The sequence below is a fragment of the Polyodon spathula genome, chromosome 7 (genome assembly GCF_017654505.1).
Source record: "Polyodon spathula isolate WHYD16114869_AA chromosome 7, ASM1765450v1, whole genome shotgun sequence".
In the NCBI taxonomy this organism is placed as follows: domain Eukaryota; kingdom Metazoa; phylum Chordata; class Actinopteri; order Acipenseriformes; family Polyodontidae; genus Polyodon; species Polyodon spathula.
Window position 1 is genome coordinate 54,570,491 of NC_054540.1, and position 16,445 is coordinate 54,586,935.

Below are 16,445 nucleotides of genomic sequence, written 5' to 3' on the forward strand. Positions count from 1 at the left end.
TTAAATCCATTTGAGCACTAGCAAAGATAAAAACTGCTCTATAGCATTCCTCTGCATTGACTGCTTAGACCTCATGCTGTACAACCGGTCTTAAATGTGTGTTTTTTAGCCCAGTGCAAGAAACAGTCATGACTTCCAATGGGAGACTGCTGTCCCCGGTGCTCACAGCAATTTGTGCCTGTGGTCACGTACTGTTCTGTAGCGTGAAGAGCTGCAATCTGGAAATGAATGCTAGGTCAACATTCAGTGAAACAGTAAACCCTGTACCTAGCAGGAACATATCTGACCTTTTTAATTCAGTGCCAGCTTGGTTATTTTCTTCCCCCCTACTTGACCTCTGGTAGGAGTTCTCACCATAACCTATTACATTGCTTCTCAACTTCCTCAACTTTGTTTAGTTGAGACTAGTTAAGTGACTTTGGAATAGCGTGCCCCCCCCCCCCCCCCCCCCCCAAATCTAATCTAGACTAAACAGGATATATATAAATAACACAACTTTCCCACAACCTCACGGATTTCCGACCCCCAGTTTGTGAACAGCTGACCTATCACAAACACTGCATTCAATATCACCTAGAATACTACTGTCCCTTGCTTGCAATACTTAGCTGTTGTGCCAGATTGCTAAACACATTACCCACCAACATGTCAGGTGTGGGATACAGATATTTCATCACCTGACACAACAATTACAGGACAGGCAGACTTCTCTTTAACACTACACTGTTAATTGAGAAATAATTAACAGGAATTAACAGGGCGGTTCTGTGCTGTTGTTTAGGTTTCCTGATAACGGGTAAACAGGATTCAGTTAAGGTTAAGATTTAGATAGAGGTAATGCATAGAAAAAGGGAAATCCTTTTGATTATTGTAGTAACAAAACTTCAAACTGGTAATTATTGTGCGGTTTTAAAAAATCATTACCTATCATTTGATCGCTGTCCTAATAGCAACTAGTGTGCTTTGAGATGCGCTAGACCGCTACAATGAAGAGCAGACAGAACAGCAAGATAACAGTGTCACTGTGAAGAGCGAGCCCTCCCTGTGTGCGCTCACCTCACAGATGTACAATAAGTATTGATACAAGATGCTTTGATGATGTAATCAGGATTTCCTTAAGGGTTCTTCAGCAGAACTTTAAAAATCCACACACCCAGGCCCCAGCCTTGCCTCATTCAAACTGGCTTCATCTCAGACTAAAATAAACAGAATTCACAGGTCAGCTTTTGAAATGATTCACTAGGGCATTTAACCCTTCCACTGGATTACCGACGTCTCGTGAGATCATGGCACCACCAAGCCCTCAAAAGTGGCTGACTGTTTTTACAGTTTGTCTGTTCCTATGGCTATGGCTTACACTGCCTCGCCAAAGATTGTCTCTGATGTCTTTCCTTGTGTTGGCTTCCTTCCACGGGCCTCTACCACCCCTATCTCGGGTACTGGTTCCTAAACTGGGGGCAACAAGATGTTTTATGGGGCGGCCACAACAAACACAGAAATATTCTCTCTCAAATGACATTGACATTTAATGGCTCCCTACGCAGATGGATTTTTATTTTTTTTTTAATTTAATTAAACAATTTTTAAATGAAACCCTAAACTACCTTGACATCAGTTCTACAGTACCTTTATTATCTCCACTTCCAATGCCTGGCTAACAGTATTGTACCATTGCACAACAAAAAGCAAGTGATTCGGTATCCCATCAGACAGCTTGACACAGATAAATAAGCCAGTGAACATCCCAGCCGCTGGAGCACGAATCTTGTCTCTCTGACTGAAGTGTTTAATAGGCTGAATCCAATCTGAAGCCTCAAGAAACGCTCTGACTCCTACACATGGAATGCTGGGAAAAGAAAACAGACGCCAACCAGCGGCACCCTTGATCCATCTGGGCTGACTGCTCTCACATTCGTTCCTGATGGTTGATGTCACTGCTTTGATGTCAACGCTCCCCCCCATCCCAGCTTTGAAAAGGGAAGGTGTCTGATAAAAGGCCAGGTCTTTATTAGCAGCAGCTTGGGAGTGGGGAAGTGAATGGAGCGGGTGTGGTTTAGGGAACCACTTCATTCGGGGTTTTGCTGATTGACGTCCACAGTTTTCAGCAACTATTTCAGTGTGTCTGAGGAACATAAGGGAACAGACTTAAAATCTGGCATGGACTGCAATCTGCATTGTATCAAAGTCAACGTGGGATGTTGTTTCCTCTTGAATTCCCCTCAGGGAATGGGGTTTTATATTAAATGGAATATTGTATGTTCATACTGAATATAATGAAACACAGGGTCCACATTTCATTTTATAAATGCTATAACCCTCACAGCTTGTTTCACAGAGTGCTGTTGTATTTCAAAGGAAGTCATGCCATGCCAAACTCACTTTACAGTTACCTTCAGCCCAAAATACAGCAAGTGCTGATCAGGGACTGGAAAAATCAGCCGTGAATCTTACAATCCAAGTATAACTCTTAGTCTAGCAATGTCAGACCTAGAAAAAACCAGAAACACAAGGTGAGGTGAATGACTTTTCTGATGTCGTGTTGATTTTCTCCTAATAGCAAAAAAGAAAAAATAAATTGCGGAAAACTTTGCAGTGGAGCAAAAAGAATGGGCGTCAAGTTGACATTTTTTTGTTATTTTGAGAACCACTTGAACCACAGGTTGGCCAATCAATCGGAATTCTAAAAGAACTGTCTTTGTCCGCTTCCTAGAAAGCATGAGTGGAACAAGGGGTCGAAATGGAGGAGTTTAAACTGAATGGACCAAACTCTTTATAAAGGCTGCAGCTGGCACAGTGCTGTTTGAAACTGCTTCCCACACAATCCAGTCTCTCAAGGGCAGGCAGGGGACAGTATCACTTTCAAGAGGCACTTATTTCACATGCGGGTCCATGAGGGCCTTGTTGGCTGTTTTAAAGGTTTCACAATATTAAGGCAATATAATGCACACTTCCCTTTAACCACCCTGCCCCCTTTACACAGCACACAATGGAAACATGCCCGATGTGTTCACCTCACCTCACCTCACCTCACAGTAACAGCTAGCTTTCTGTGCAGCTTACAAACAAATAACAACAGCATCATAAACCAGAGACGAAAAGTGGTTTGGATTACATCATGCAGCAACAGGATTCCTGCACCTAATCTCAATCAGCTGTATGCACAGATAATGCCTTCTATTAGCAGTCGTTCTGGATTAATTTTAGAATCCCAATTGAATATTCTGCATGACTCATTTGTTTAGCAAGCTAAGTTTAGATTCCAACTAAGTTAAGATTATTGAAGTGTATTGTATTTTCCTTTCAAATCCTATATGCAATTTTAGTATCACTGTGTAAATCAAAGTGAAAGGCGGTTTTGAAAGCTCTTGCTTTATAAGTAAAAGGTTTTCATGTTAACAAAGTTGGCCACAGATCATCTCAATACAGCTGCCGAGGAGGACTTGCCAGCATTTCTTCCCTGAGCTAGATTGGCTGGATCAGTGCTGCTTGTCTTTCCTGGAGACGATGTTCCTCCTGTGCTCTTTCATTTGCGTTTATTTTGGAATTCGATTAATCAGTAGGCTTGCTCGTTATGAAGGGGGGGGGGGGTACTCCTCTTGTCTAGAAAGCAAGGGGTTCGATATTTAGTTCCATTCAAAGTGTAATTGAATATGATTAATAAAGCACTGGAAGCTGCAGCAGAGCGCGTGGGCTAGTTGTTCTTGGCTCCCGACACTGGCCTGCACTGAAGCCCTCGGCAGTAGGAGTTCAGAGGCCACTAGGATTCAGGCCAAGACACAACAGTAACTCAATCATGGGGCGCCGAGGTGACACAACAGGCTGTCCAGAGGGGATGAGTGGCTCAGTAGATTGCCTGCAGGCCAGTACGTCCACAGTAGCACAGGAGTTTACAACCCTTAGAATTTCCTATGAGTAAAAGCATGCTTTACTAATACGCTTGACTTAACTACTGTACATGCTTCTACCTGGGTATACTGCATTTTAAAAAACACCTCTTTGTTTTTTTATTCTCTTTGAAAAGGACATAGGGTGAGGATGTCATGTTCAAGCATTGCTTGATGAGTCTCGCTTTCTGAAAGAACAAAGTGTTTGAAGTTTCTGTGTAGGCTGTGACTGCATTACAGTTCACAGGCTCTTACTCTGACCTGATACCATAAATGCTGCCAAGAAGGGTTTTATACATTGACATGTGAAACTGCCTTTTCACCCCAACCGTTTAAGCCACTTGCAGTATTCGCAAGATTTTGAAAAGCTGACATGCTGGCACCGATTGCTAGTTATCAAATTTAAAGATTTGTTGTTGTTGACATGCTTCAGCGTTAATACAGGCAACTAGCCAAAGAACACAGCATCAACAGGAAAAGGAATCAATCCTTTAAAGTATTAAATTTAAGCTACTGTTTTTAGCTGCTTTGGTGTTTTTAGAAGAAAGGTTGAGGAAGGGAGCACTGCATCTGGAAAGAGTCAATGCGCAGCCCTCTGGAGAAACCTGCTGGGTATAAAAACAATCAAGCTAAAACAGAAGTTCCGGGGCTCGATATCCCAGGCGGTTAATGACATCCTGGAGAAAAGACGGAATGAGGCCCGGCTTAGGCAAACATCCGAGGCTCGCCGAGCGGAGATTGTCTTCAGAGGGAAAAGAAAACATCCAAACAAACAGCAGAGGCAGTCAACAGGAAAACACAGCCAGGAAGGACAAGTTCAAGCGTGCGTCTGCCCAGCTTTCTGGTCCCTCCTCGGTTGCTTCCTCACTCTGAATGCAGTTACATCCACTCGAGTCTTGCTCGTGCTGTTTTTCGTCACCCATCTACAGTAGCATCCTGTGTGTGCGTTTTATCCACAGAGGGCTATTAATGGCCCCTAATTAGTCATTGGAATTTTTCCTTTTTAACAGAATAGGATGTTTCTCTCCACTGAGGAATTTGACTGTTGGGCACCATTTGATTTAACGATCCGCTGTTTAAACACAAATACACTTGCTACCTCTGTGCTGGATTGCTTGACGCATTCCCCAGGTTATTCAACAGCATCCAACTGATAATTCATGAAGGAGAAACAGCAGCTTATTCTATATTATTTGACCGCTTTCCAGACAATTCATTACAGAGTTTTAGAAAGGGAATGGGCATTAACCAGGAGCCTACTGCAATAGCAGTGAAAGCACAGCAATGCCAGGTGTGGGTACCACATGCAAAATGACGGGTTTATGGAAGAAAAGTGTTCCTATAGTTGAGCCCAATACAGATTGATGAATACATGCATTGAAAGAATAGCTGTAAAGTTGCAATAGTGATTTGCAGTAGGGTTACAATTACAAATGCTAAAAGAGGTGTGGCACACAGCAGCATCCCCTGGAGTATTCTGGTGCTGCCCATGAAAGTGAAAATAAAGAGCCAGGTGCCAACTGTGAGGATGGCGCCAGAGGAGAGAGCCTACTGCAGAGGTAGAGGAGGCAGCAGGCTTTTAAAGTCATTACAACTGTACTTCCACTTGTTTTCATTTTGATTAAATTACACAGGGCCCAATCTGAGTTAAATTTGACATAGTGTTGCATTCATTTCATGGAACATGACTTAGGAAAATATATAAAAATGTCTTGCAGTTCTTGCAGTGTGTTTGCTCATTGGGTTGTAGGAAATGTTCTTTTGAACTGTGTGTTAATAGGAGTTATGTTGTGTATTACGCATGGTTGTTCATCAGCAAGGTCTTCCAGAATGAACATGCAGCAGGTTCTGATAAACAAAATAGGGCCATCATCAGCAAAAAAAATCGCCTTTAGTGTGCTGATGATTTCCTGCAACCCAATGCCTGTTTGTGACCATCATAGGTTTTTCCACAACATAATATCAATGCTGAATGCACCCTACAGCATGGGATTCTCATAGCCTGCCTGGTGAATCCAGAACCATTCTACAGCCTTTGTGTTCATGGTTTGCAATTGGCTGAGCAGGAAGTGAAGCTGCAGAATGCCTAAGCTAACCTCGTAACCTTTCTCAATGTGGCCCTTGATCTTCTGCGAATCAACAATAGCTTAAGAAAGGCGACTCTGATATTAGCCAGGAAGACACTTTTAACCCGGTGCTCTAAAGTTCAAAAAACACTTTTCCAAAATGACTTGTGACCTCGTGACCTGGAGCTGCTCTTTGAGAACGACCCTGCTGGGTTCTTGACTTGCGAGGCTAGCCTGACAGTGACCCTTTTCATTGCTCTTTGGCACTGCCCACTTCTTTTGTGGGGGTGAAACTCTCAATAGAGCAGGGGTGTGAGCTCCTGCCCTGTCCCATGACATCTACAGCCCTGGATCCCACCTCTTTATCCTCAGACACATAGACCTCTACATACCCCTACCTTTAGATCCCCAGTTAACATACAATCTACGACCCTTGGGAGAGCTCTCTTTCTATGGTCCCGATTAGCAGGCTATTGTTAGATTACAAGTATTGGGACACTGGGTGTTGTGGATCTTGGGGGTCCCTCTTATGCACTTGCCTGTCACCCTAACATTTTCATATAGATTTTAGCCTATTCCATTTCACAGCTGAAAGGTGGCCTACTAAGCTACAGCTGCTTATGGCGTGCTAACCAAGGTTTAATATATGTTATCTTATCAGCACTAGTAAATATCAATTTTCTTCTGTTGAAATTATTTTGATTCTTTAAAAGATAACACTGTACAACTATGGCCAAATGTTTAGCATGAACTAGAATTTTAGTATTGAGACATAAGACAAAAAAATGTTAAAAAAAAAAATGATATGAACATTAGATCTTTTATTTAACATCATGTAATCAAAGACACTACAAAATGATATCGCATGTCTGCTAGGAAGCCATAACAGTAGTATAGTATTTCACGTTAGATTTCGAAAGGTCACATTTCTTTTAAGTATATGGAAAACTACAAATCAGTACGTAATTCACTATGTTAATGTAACATTATTCAGCAGGCTTCATTAGACTTTATGAAGCAAAAGGAGTTTGTTCAATAGGGTGATAACTTTGGTTATTGCTGTAGATTGAAGGCTCAGTTGCCTAGACACCTCATGTGTTATAGTTCAGACTCACTTCAGTGGTGGAGCTGCCATCAGAACAATCAGGAGTATATATTTTTTATAATATTTGCATAACCTGCATTAACACAGAAATAGTGAACAACCACAAGTTCTTAGCAAAGGGTAATAATGTTAACAAAGCCAATAAATGGCAGGAAAATGGATTTCAAAGCATTGATTTAGACTTCTTTAACCAGAAACGCTCTCAAAAGCCTGCCTCTCAATACAGCACGCAGAATTTTCACTGCAGAATGTCTCCCTTGCATGGCCCTGGTTAAGAGGGGAAGGGTTAATTCTCTCCATGAAGACCAAAGAGCCCCCCACTTCTTTTAGCAAGTTCAAACCCATCATAGGAAATTCAGCGATCCCTCATATAACATGTCAGCACGTTCTCAAATAGCAAACAGCTATCTCTGCTTTCAACACGGTTGTGACTGGGTGGAATCACGGAGGGGGCTAAACGAGACACCAAAAACAAATGCAATTTGTCAGATTTTAAACTTCCACTTCTTAGTATTTGAACTAAACGGCATGATTTTTTTTTGCCTGGTATGTGCTGTTGCAACACCAGCTTAGTTTTATTTGTATGCCACCAATGCAAAACATATGCCTGGATATGCCTGGCTATCCCTGACTTCAACATGTATTAAATTACACAATAGACCTTGACACAGTCATAAATAACTTTACTAAGCACTAAAACTGCCATCAGTATTCAAGCCTGCATCGCCACAGGCAGTTTGTTCTCAAGCTCTGTCATTGAGCTCCATAAGAAGACCTTTCTCAGATCTCCAGAACTGTTGTCTTGCATCTTCAAGTCCAATAAAATCAGCTGTCAAGCATGTTTTCCTGCATTATGTCAAAACACTCAACAGCTGTACTTTGCCCTGGTCTCAGTGGCTTATTTGTCTGGATGGACTAAATCCCACTGCTTCCCCTTATTGGCCATTGTCACAAAGATGGCCAGAGTGGGTGACGTCAGACCAGAAACAGGAAATAAACAACGAGAGGTGGAGATTGGTGGAGCTGAGCGAATGGTTTCGCTCAGCATTTAATAAACAGAACAGAAAATAAAAGGGTTGTAACAAAAATAGCACCCGGCACGTGAAGAAAAAATAAACAGACAAACAAAACCGACTAACACTTACACAAACAGTGGACTAACAGACAAACAAGGTGAGTGAAAACAATGGTCATGTAAATTACTTTGTTAAGTTTTCTCGTTCTTAATTCTCTCCTCTCCACACCCGTTCTCCACTCACCGAACACACAACCCCGAGTATGTGAAAACATGCTGCTTTTATGCAGCTGTACCGAGACTCGACTGCTAATCAATCATTCAATTTGAGTCTCAGTCCAACTGCATGTGAATTAATAAAGTGCAATTCCTCGTGCTTACATATTATTACTTTTTACTTGCACGTGAAGTGCTGTGCAATCCTCGTGCCTAAATACAAATATACATTTTAAACACTCGTGTTACACAGACCTGTTTATATCCCGTGTACCAATGACTATCAACATTAACATACAACACAAAATACACACAGGGGTGGGCACTTTGCCACAGTCATTAAAATCTGTTTTGTTTAACCCCAGCTAGGTTAGCATTCAATATTGCAATCATAAATCAACCAATGGCACAACACCCAAACTCCAGCCAATAGGTCAACATCAAAGTAGTGATGGACAGGTGAAGTGAAGCATTTAAACTATATGATTGAAGTTGGATTCAAACCCAGGCCTTAAGAGTTGATAGGTTTGAGTGTTAAGGAACGGTACCACTGAGAATTAGCATTATTCTTGTCGGCACTCCAGTCAGAATCTTGGCAGGACAGTACTAGTGGGTTTCAAACAGCTACAAAAAATACCCAAATCAAACAACTGTTGTTCAGAACATCTGCATGTACATTCTGTAAAGTACGTCACTGACACACTTCAAGGCTAATGCTACTGTATGGTACCATTGACAATCTTTGACTGCCAGCTTGGGAGTTGAATTCTTGCACATCAGCCAAAAGAGTAATACAAAAAAAAAAGACAATAAAACAATTAGAACAAGCTCAAGTTTGCAGGCTTTAAATAAATATCTTTTATAAGCGATCTAAAACAATGGCTGAATTCTTGGCAGTTGGAATCCAGAGGAAATGATGACCAGGTTAACATTCCAGGCAGCTTCCTCTGCGAACGCTCCTTTACCTTGACAGTCAAGAATGCTACTGTAGATTTTCCTACTGATGCTTCCTTAGCCGTGAAAATAAAGGGCATTCCAAGGTCCAGACAACAGGTGTGAGGCTGAGATGAACTTTCCAAGGATGTCCAGTAAATTGAAGTTCTGCTGATGGCTTTCCCCTCTTGCAGAAGACAAAAGGAATGGAATTTGACTCGCTGCTTTGCACATGCTGTATGGATGTGAAGGTCAAGATAATGCATGATTTTTGGGGGTCAGATGCTGTACTTAGCTCTGAACTGTTTCAAGATTAAGTTCACTTAATGAATATCTGGGGTTCAGCCAATGGACAATTATTTAACTTCTCATAGATTTGTCCATAATATATTCATTTGTGCAAGTTTTGTCTCACTACTAGACATCTTGGTATCCCCAATTATAATTGTTCCCTCACATATTTAAATAAGCAAAGTGCAGAGAATTTTCAATTTGAAAATAAAATGACTGGACTGCAGTCTTTAATTAACTCCTGTTTTTATGAACGAGGTAAAATATCAGTTAAATTTTACAAAACTAGAACTGAACAACTAAAGTGATATATTTCAAGTACTTTTATTAGCTGTCAAGGTGTTTTTGTATAATTAAAGAATGGACGAAATGCTTTGAAAATATGGCCGATTCAAATTTTTTTCCTTCCAACATGGGTTTCTGTAATACTGACTGCCAAGCCTGGCATGTCATTCAATTAGCTTTTTTCCTCAGTTTGGTAAGACATGGTCAATACATTAGAGGTCAAACAAAATTTCTCTCGTAACATACTGGGTAGGTTCTTTTTGGAGGGATTGGGGGGAGGACTAACCAAAAGCAAAAACAAACTGCACTGCACCCTTAAATTGTTTTCAGTACAGAGTTCAAGTAAAAGGAGGCTTTTTATACCTTGTCTGCCAAGAGCTCAATCACATCTTTAATACAGCCAGTGTGTCTGCCGGAGATGGATTTAAAAGCATAATTGCTCGAATTGCTGAATCTCTCCACTCCAGTATGTTCCCTGAAGATAATTAAACGAATGGGCATTGCACAGATTTAACCCTAAACTGATTCCTTTAGACTCACTGAAGCAGGAATTCTACAACAAACACCCCCTGTGCATTCATTAACAAGGTAAGCGCTTGTGTGCATTGTGCAGGTGTGAAACGAATGGAACAAAAAACCACCACAAGTACAGTAGCTGCACAGCAGGGGGCCGTCACTCAGTGATCTCTATTTAAACAATCTAAACAGCGACGGATCTTAATACCACCACCCTCCTATCTATAAACCTGGCAAGGTGTGGACCCCTCACCTACTTTCTATGGTGTCTAGTGATGATAATAAGGCAGTCAGTATATCACCTGGGTGCCTCAGTCGTATTAATATAGAGTTAAATGGCGGTGATATTTAGGTTGTTAAAAAGTTAAGGTGTTTATAATAGACCCCCCATGAGTGGCAGTGTTTGTAAAATGTCTCGAGATTCTCTGTGCACGGTTTGCATGATGGATCCTAGAGATCCTATTCTGTTTTACACCCTTATAACCTGATCTGAATACAATAAATGACTTTCTATATTCTATTATTTCTTTCTGCCATACTTAATGTTCGGTGTATAGATCTAGTACATGCTTACCATACTACATGTTGGACGTTATCATTTAAGGAGCAGTAAATAACTGCTTGAGACTATGACACCCTATTAAGCCACAGTCTTGCTAGAAAATGACATGATTGCTTGTGAGCTGTTGATCCCTCAATGGGTCTTACAGCCATAGCTTTCTCCAGCATCCCACTGTGGTTTGAACCCATGTCAAGTGGAATGGAGAAGTGGGCCGCATGGCTTCTTAACCCCACTTGTTCACCACATTGCAGACCGAAACCACTCTCCAGCTCTATGCTATTATGTTCCCATTCCTCATTAAAACACACAGATCAGCAGATCCTTACCAGCCTATAGAATGAAAGCAGCTCCCAATAGAGGGCTTTATTCAATATAAAAATAAAAATAAATTTGATGCATTTGAGCTTATTACCAATATTAAGACTACTGAATCATCATGGTGAAAAAAAAACATATTCTAATTTTTATTTTAAGAAAGTGACTCTCAGTAACCCATGTGGTAACATACATTATATCTACAAAGAACATGAATCCAGGACTGGCCTTCTTTTACACTAACTAAATACGGTATTGTATTGTATAGGGCGTAACAGTATTATGCCTGGATAGCAGGTTATAATAGCTCTCACAATCTCTTGTTGTGGCTTTGTTTTTTAGAGGTTAGTTTCAAGTAGGATACAATGTTTCTCAAGAGGCTTGCTTTAGGAAAGTCATGCCAAAATGACTGTTGCTGTTTAAAATTAGAAATTAGAAAGTATGAGCATGTAATTTACAATATGACAGCAGTTCGCCTATCAGCATAAACTCTTGAATTGTAACTCATTTCCAAGAGTGTCAGACATGGAGACCAAACACTTGGTGTCAACAATAATCGTTGAGCAAATTGTATGCAAAAAAATGCATTATGAAATAATAACAGCAACAATAATCAATGACAGTGGTAACTAGTGGCTCACTATAGTTAATGTCCCTTTGAATTAAGTACAAAGAACACAATCTAAAGAGTGACGCAAGAAAAGATGGTAGCAGAGATGGTCAGAAGAGTGCACGCTGCGACCTGGTACTTAAGAGTTTGTTCAGCTCATAAACAGACAGTGGCTATCCTGTGAACAGCTTCAAATGTAAGCTGAAGGATCTTCCAGTGGAGACCAGACAGAACTGGAGGGAGGTGAAACTTTATACAGGTCAAAACAAAGGCAGCCAAGAACGACCACTCTTCCATTCCAATAGCAATAACCTCGCTACCGTATCCTAGCGGCTTTCGCAGCTGAAGCAGATTTAATTAACAGTACGGTTATATTTGTTTAAGATGAATGCAAACAAATACCATTTCAAAACAATCCACGTCAATCTCCACAGCATCCTGGTAACAGAGATTTTAATTATCCTGCGTTGCAAGTAAACATCTGCGGTTCTCACGTTTGTGCACAGTGCAGTTCCTGTTGAATCTGCTATGGCTCCTTTTTAGATTAGCCCCCGTACCATCTCAGATGTACGGACCTGACTTGCTAACCTATCGGTAGGTTAAACCTGCAAAATGACCATAGCACAGCTGGCAGCATGCTACAAGGTAAAACAGTGCAAATGATTGAGCTGTGCTGAGAAACAGCTGAAACGTGGCCAGCCTAAACACAGCGCTGGTGAAGAAAGCCTAGCTCTCACCTGCAGACCCAACCCTCAGTTCATGTGCCCAAGCCACAGTCCAGCCGGCGATGACAACTGATTGATCTCCAGTTTATCCAACAGGTGGAAAAGCTGCATCCGAGGACAGGACAGATCACCAGAATGTCATGCTCTCAGCTGAGGAGGGTCGGAGAGGATTAAGTGTAGAAATGCTACTTTTTCTCTTGTCGACGTCTTGTAAAATAAATTTTAAAAAAGACGATGCGGACATCTGTTTCTGCTGTCTGGGTCTTTCACACACTCAAATCATTCGCAGGTGCCAAATCCTTGGGGAGCAGTTAGATCCTCCTCCACCACTCTCCAGCCTCCCGGGACAGCTGGGGTTCGGGCCAAATCAGCACAAGGTTACTCATCCCCTGGCAAAGTTGCAGCTAACTTGCTAGCGATTTCCAGGAAGCAGCAGAGTGTCTGTAAATGGGAAATGTTGGGCTTGCATATTGCATCCACTGGGAGATCAAAACCCTTGAGTAGTCTGCTGGGAGTGAACACTGGTAACTTAGTCCTTTCCTTCAGAGCTGTTTTTGGTAATAGTAAACCAAGTGTGTAATTGATGACATGTACACATATTTTGACTGCTGGTTAAACACCACCTTTGGGCCTAACAACAAGTCTGGATAGACAGGTGGTCCCAATCCGAAGTTGCAGTTACATGGAAAATAATATATCCTTTTGGGGTTTGGGGCCCAGGGAGAAGTGGCCTCTGTTGTGTGGTATTCTGTGAAAAGAGGTCTTTAAAGCCAGGTATCCTGTAATAAATGATTCATATTTAAAATGTGACTGCATTTTAATTCACAAGGTCTTACAAATAGTTAACCTTTGGACTAGGTATTGCGTTAGCCTTCTATCACTGGAATGGGATTATAAAACAGGTACTTCATGTGCTACATATGTTAAAAGTTTTTTGTGTCGGTGAGGTAAGCCTACAAAGTACTATAACAACATAACAGAATCCTTAATAAAAGACACACTCAGACCAAAATAAAATTACCAAAAGCACCAAAAGACTTTTGAAAAGCTTTTAAAATTGCAGAAAAGCAACAGTTCTACAGCTTAACCAATGAACAGATTTGCCTTGTTATTGAGTAGTTTTAAACAGCTGGTGTTTCAGACATTAAAACGAGGGAAGGGTTCTCAAGATGCAGATCTGCAGGACTGCTGGCTGTCACACGCTTGTTTTACGGCACCCCTACAGTGAAAATTGAGTTTTAAAATGTTTGTCAAATTGCAATCCAGAACACTTCTCTCCTGAAAAGCGTTGTTTTAATGTTTCCTCTTCTGTTGCTAATTCAGACAGCCACACAAATAAATCAACAGCGCACAGCACACAACCTCTCATGTTATCACCCAATCTGTTGGTACACAGATTAAGAAAGTGTATTCATCACAATTCTTTAAAAGCAGCCTGATGTATATTAAACGTGCATGTTTTTTTTTAGGTTTTTTAACCTTTAAAAAATAATAAAGTACACTCTGGATTATTAAAATACCCTTTGCATTACCACTGCTAGCATTTCTTTACAATGTGTGTGGAACACTGATCCCCATAAACCCTTCAGAAAGCTGAGCACCTGTTTTTTGTTTACAAACAGAACATCTGTGCCCCCCACCCTCCTCAGTACATGCAGATCATCTCGTGCTGATCTCAATCCCAGTGGAATTCTGCCTCTATGGATAATTCCCATCCTGTGCAATGTCTTGCAGAAGCCAGGAGATGGGCAACCAGACTTTGGACAAGGGTGGGAACAAAACCCTATAATAGCTTCCATACGACACAGTGGCAGACCTCATAAACAGTGACTGTCAAGAGTGATCCACGCTGGCAAATCGAACAGATTCCAAGTTGCAAAGCATTTAAAGATTCCTTTAAGTTTTCTAAAAGTAACTTCATTGAACTTCTGAAGAAATAACTTCTTAGAACTTCTTAAGAACTCAATATGGGGAGCGACAGATGTTTGACAGCAAACATCTTACAAATGAAAGAGAAAGTTACAAAAGCAACAAAACTTGAAGCTAAACAATGATATAAACTACAGTGCAAAGTAAAAATAGTGAAATCTTAGAACCCCTCCCCCACCCCCCTCAATTTTCAAGCCACACAAGACAAGGAATATCCTTTCCCTGATTTTTTTTTTTATCAGTTTACTAGACCTAATTAATCAAGCAATTAGAACGAACTTTGCAAAGCAAGATAAGAGCTGGCCTGCAAATCAAACTCAATTACATCAACTACTGAGAACCACATGAATAAATCCATAGGTTGGAGTCTGACCTTTTCAAGTAAATTGGATTTTTCTCAGTTTCTCAAATCTCATTTTAAGTGCCGGGGATCAAGCCAGTGACCTTTAACTTCAGAGAGCAATGCCTTACTGAACATACAAAGGAACATTTCCACAGTCAAGGTGGGAGGCCTGTGCTCAAGCAACTGAGGCATCTTTACAAAGAATAAACACTGTTGTTTAAATACTATACATCACGCACACACAGAAATGAGATGTTGTTTCTGAAACAACAAACTCTGGGAGGGTAAGTGGAATTCCAATTGGGTCACACTGACTCAAACAGGAATCCCACAGAATGTTTTCCAACAGTTTATTAGTGTTTCACTTTCTCACTCCCACTGATTTGTCGCGCAGCTAGAAACCCAACACGCCACTGCAAAGCGCTGCTGTGTGCACAGGACAGTCAGCACAGACCACAAAGTGAGTGGCAATGAAACACAACAGACCATTTAAAATGAACCCTGTGCACCATCTCGGTAAGCAGAATACACATTCATTATTCAATAAAGTTTAACACAAAGGTTATAGGGGTGATGTAACTGTTCAGTAATATCAAAACAAACTTATGTATTGAGACTCAGCATTTCAACAAAAATGACCTGTCTCATATGTTTTATAAGCATTAGCTTATTGTCCAATATATTGTACCCTCAAACTGTCCAATAGTGTCCATAAGAATTAGTGTTAATGTGCTGTAGTTCATCCCAAGTCTTTGACTGGTTGTATTTGTCCATTTTTGTTTTCATTATTATTATAAGTATTGTTTGCTGCTAAACAGGTGTTCATTCAAGAATACACTGAGCAGAGATCATCAAGCTAGGAAACACAGATCAAAGGTGAGAATCTGGGTTGTAGTAGAGGAGCTAAAACAGCTTGTCTGTGTGTCTACGGGATGCATTAAGGAGACCTCTGTATTACAAGATACAATGCATCCTGCAACCCACTGCATAACTATGTTTGTAGGTCTGCTGGAATGCTGTTGGAATGTTTCCTGTGCAACAGATGGTATGAAATCATAACACTGTAACTAACACTGTCATCAACAGATAAGGTTTGCATTTATCTGAATTGTCCATCTTTCTGCCTGCGTTTCAAATAGAAAAATATTGGAGCTTATGCCACATTTGATCAAATCAAATACAGAGGTATGCATGGAGAAGCCAACAAAACATCTGCATCTTATTATCAACATCATGTTTGATTTTGTCATAGGTTACTAACTTAACTGGTGACCCAGTTCCCCAGCGAACATTAAGCACAGTGAAAAACGTCTTCAGAAACCAAGCAGACTTTAGACAGGATGCAAGTAAACAGCTTCCCAGAACTGTGACATGTAAACAGTTTCAACCAATCACAATTGGGTTAAATGATTTATATATTAAAAAGGGGAACACTGTGTTTTGATGGATTGATTTATAGCACAGCCTGTCAAACCCACTCTAATCATTCTGCACTTATTCTACTTGAGCAGTCCAAAGTACAGCCAATGAGTGGGAGAATACTCAGAAACACAAGAGCTGAAGGGACTGAGGAAGAATGAGGGAAAACGCAACTAGTGAAACCAATTCAATAAGACTGATGCTATTGTAACAGCCATGAGTACACTCAGA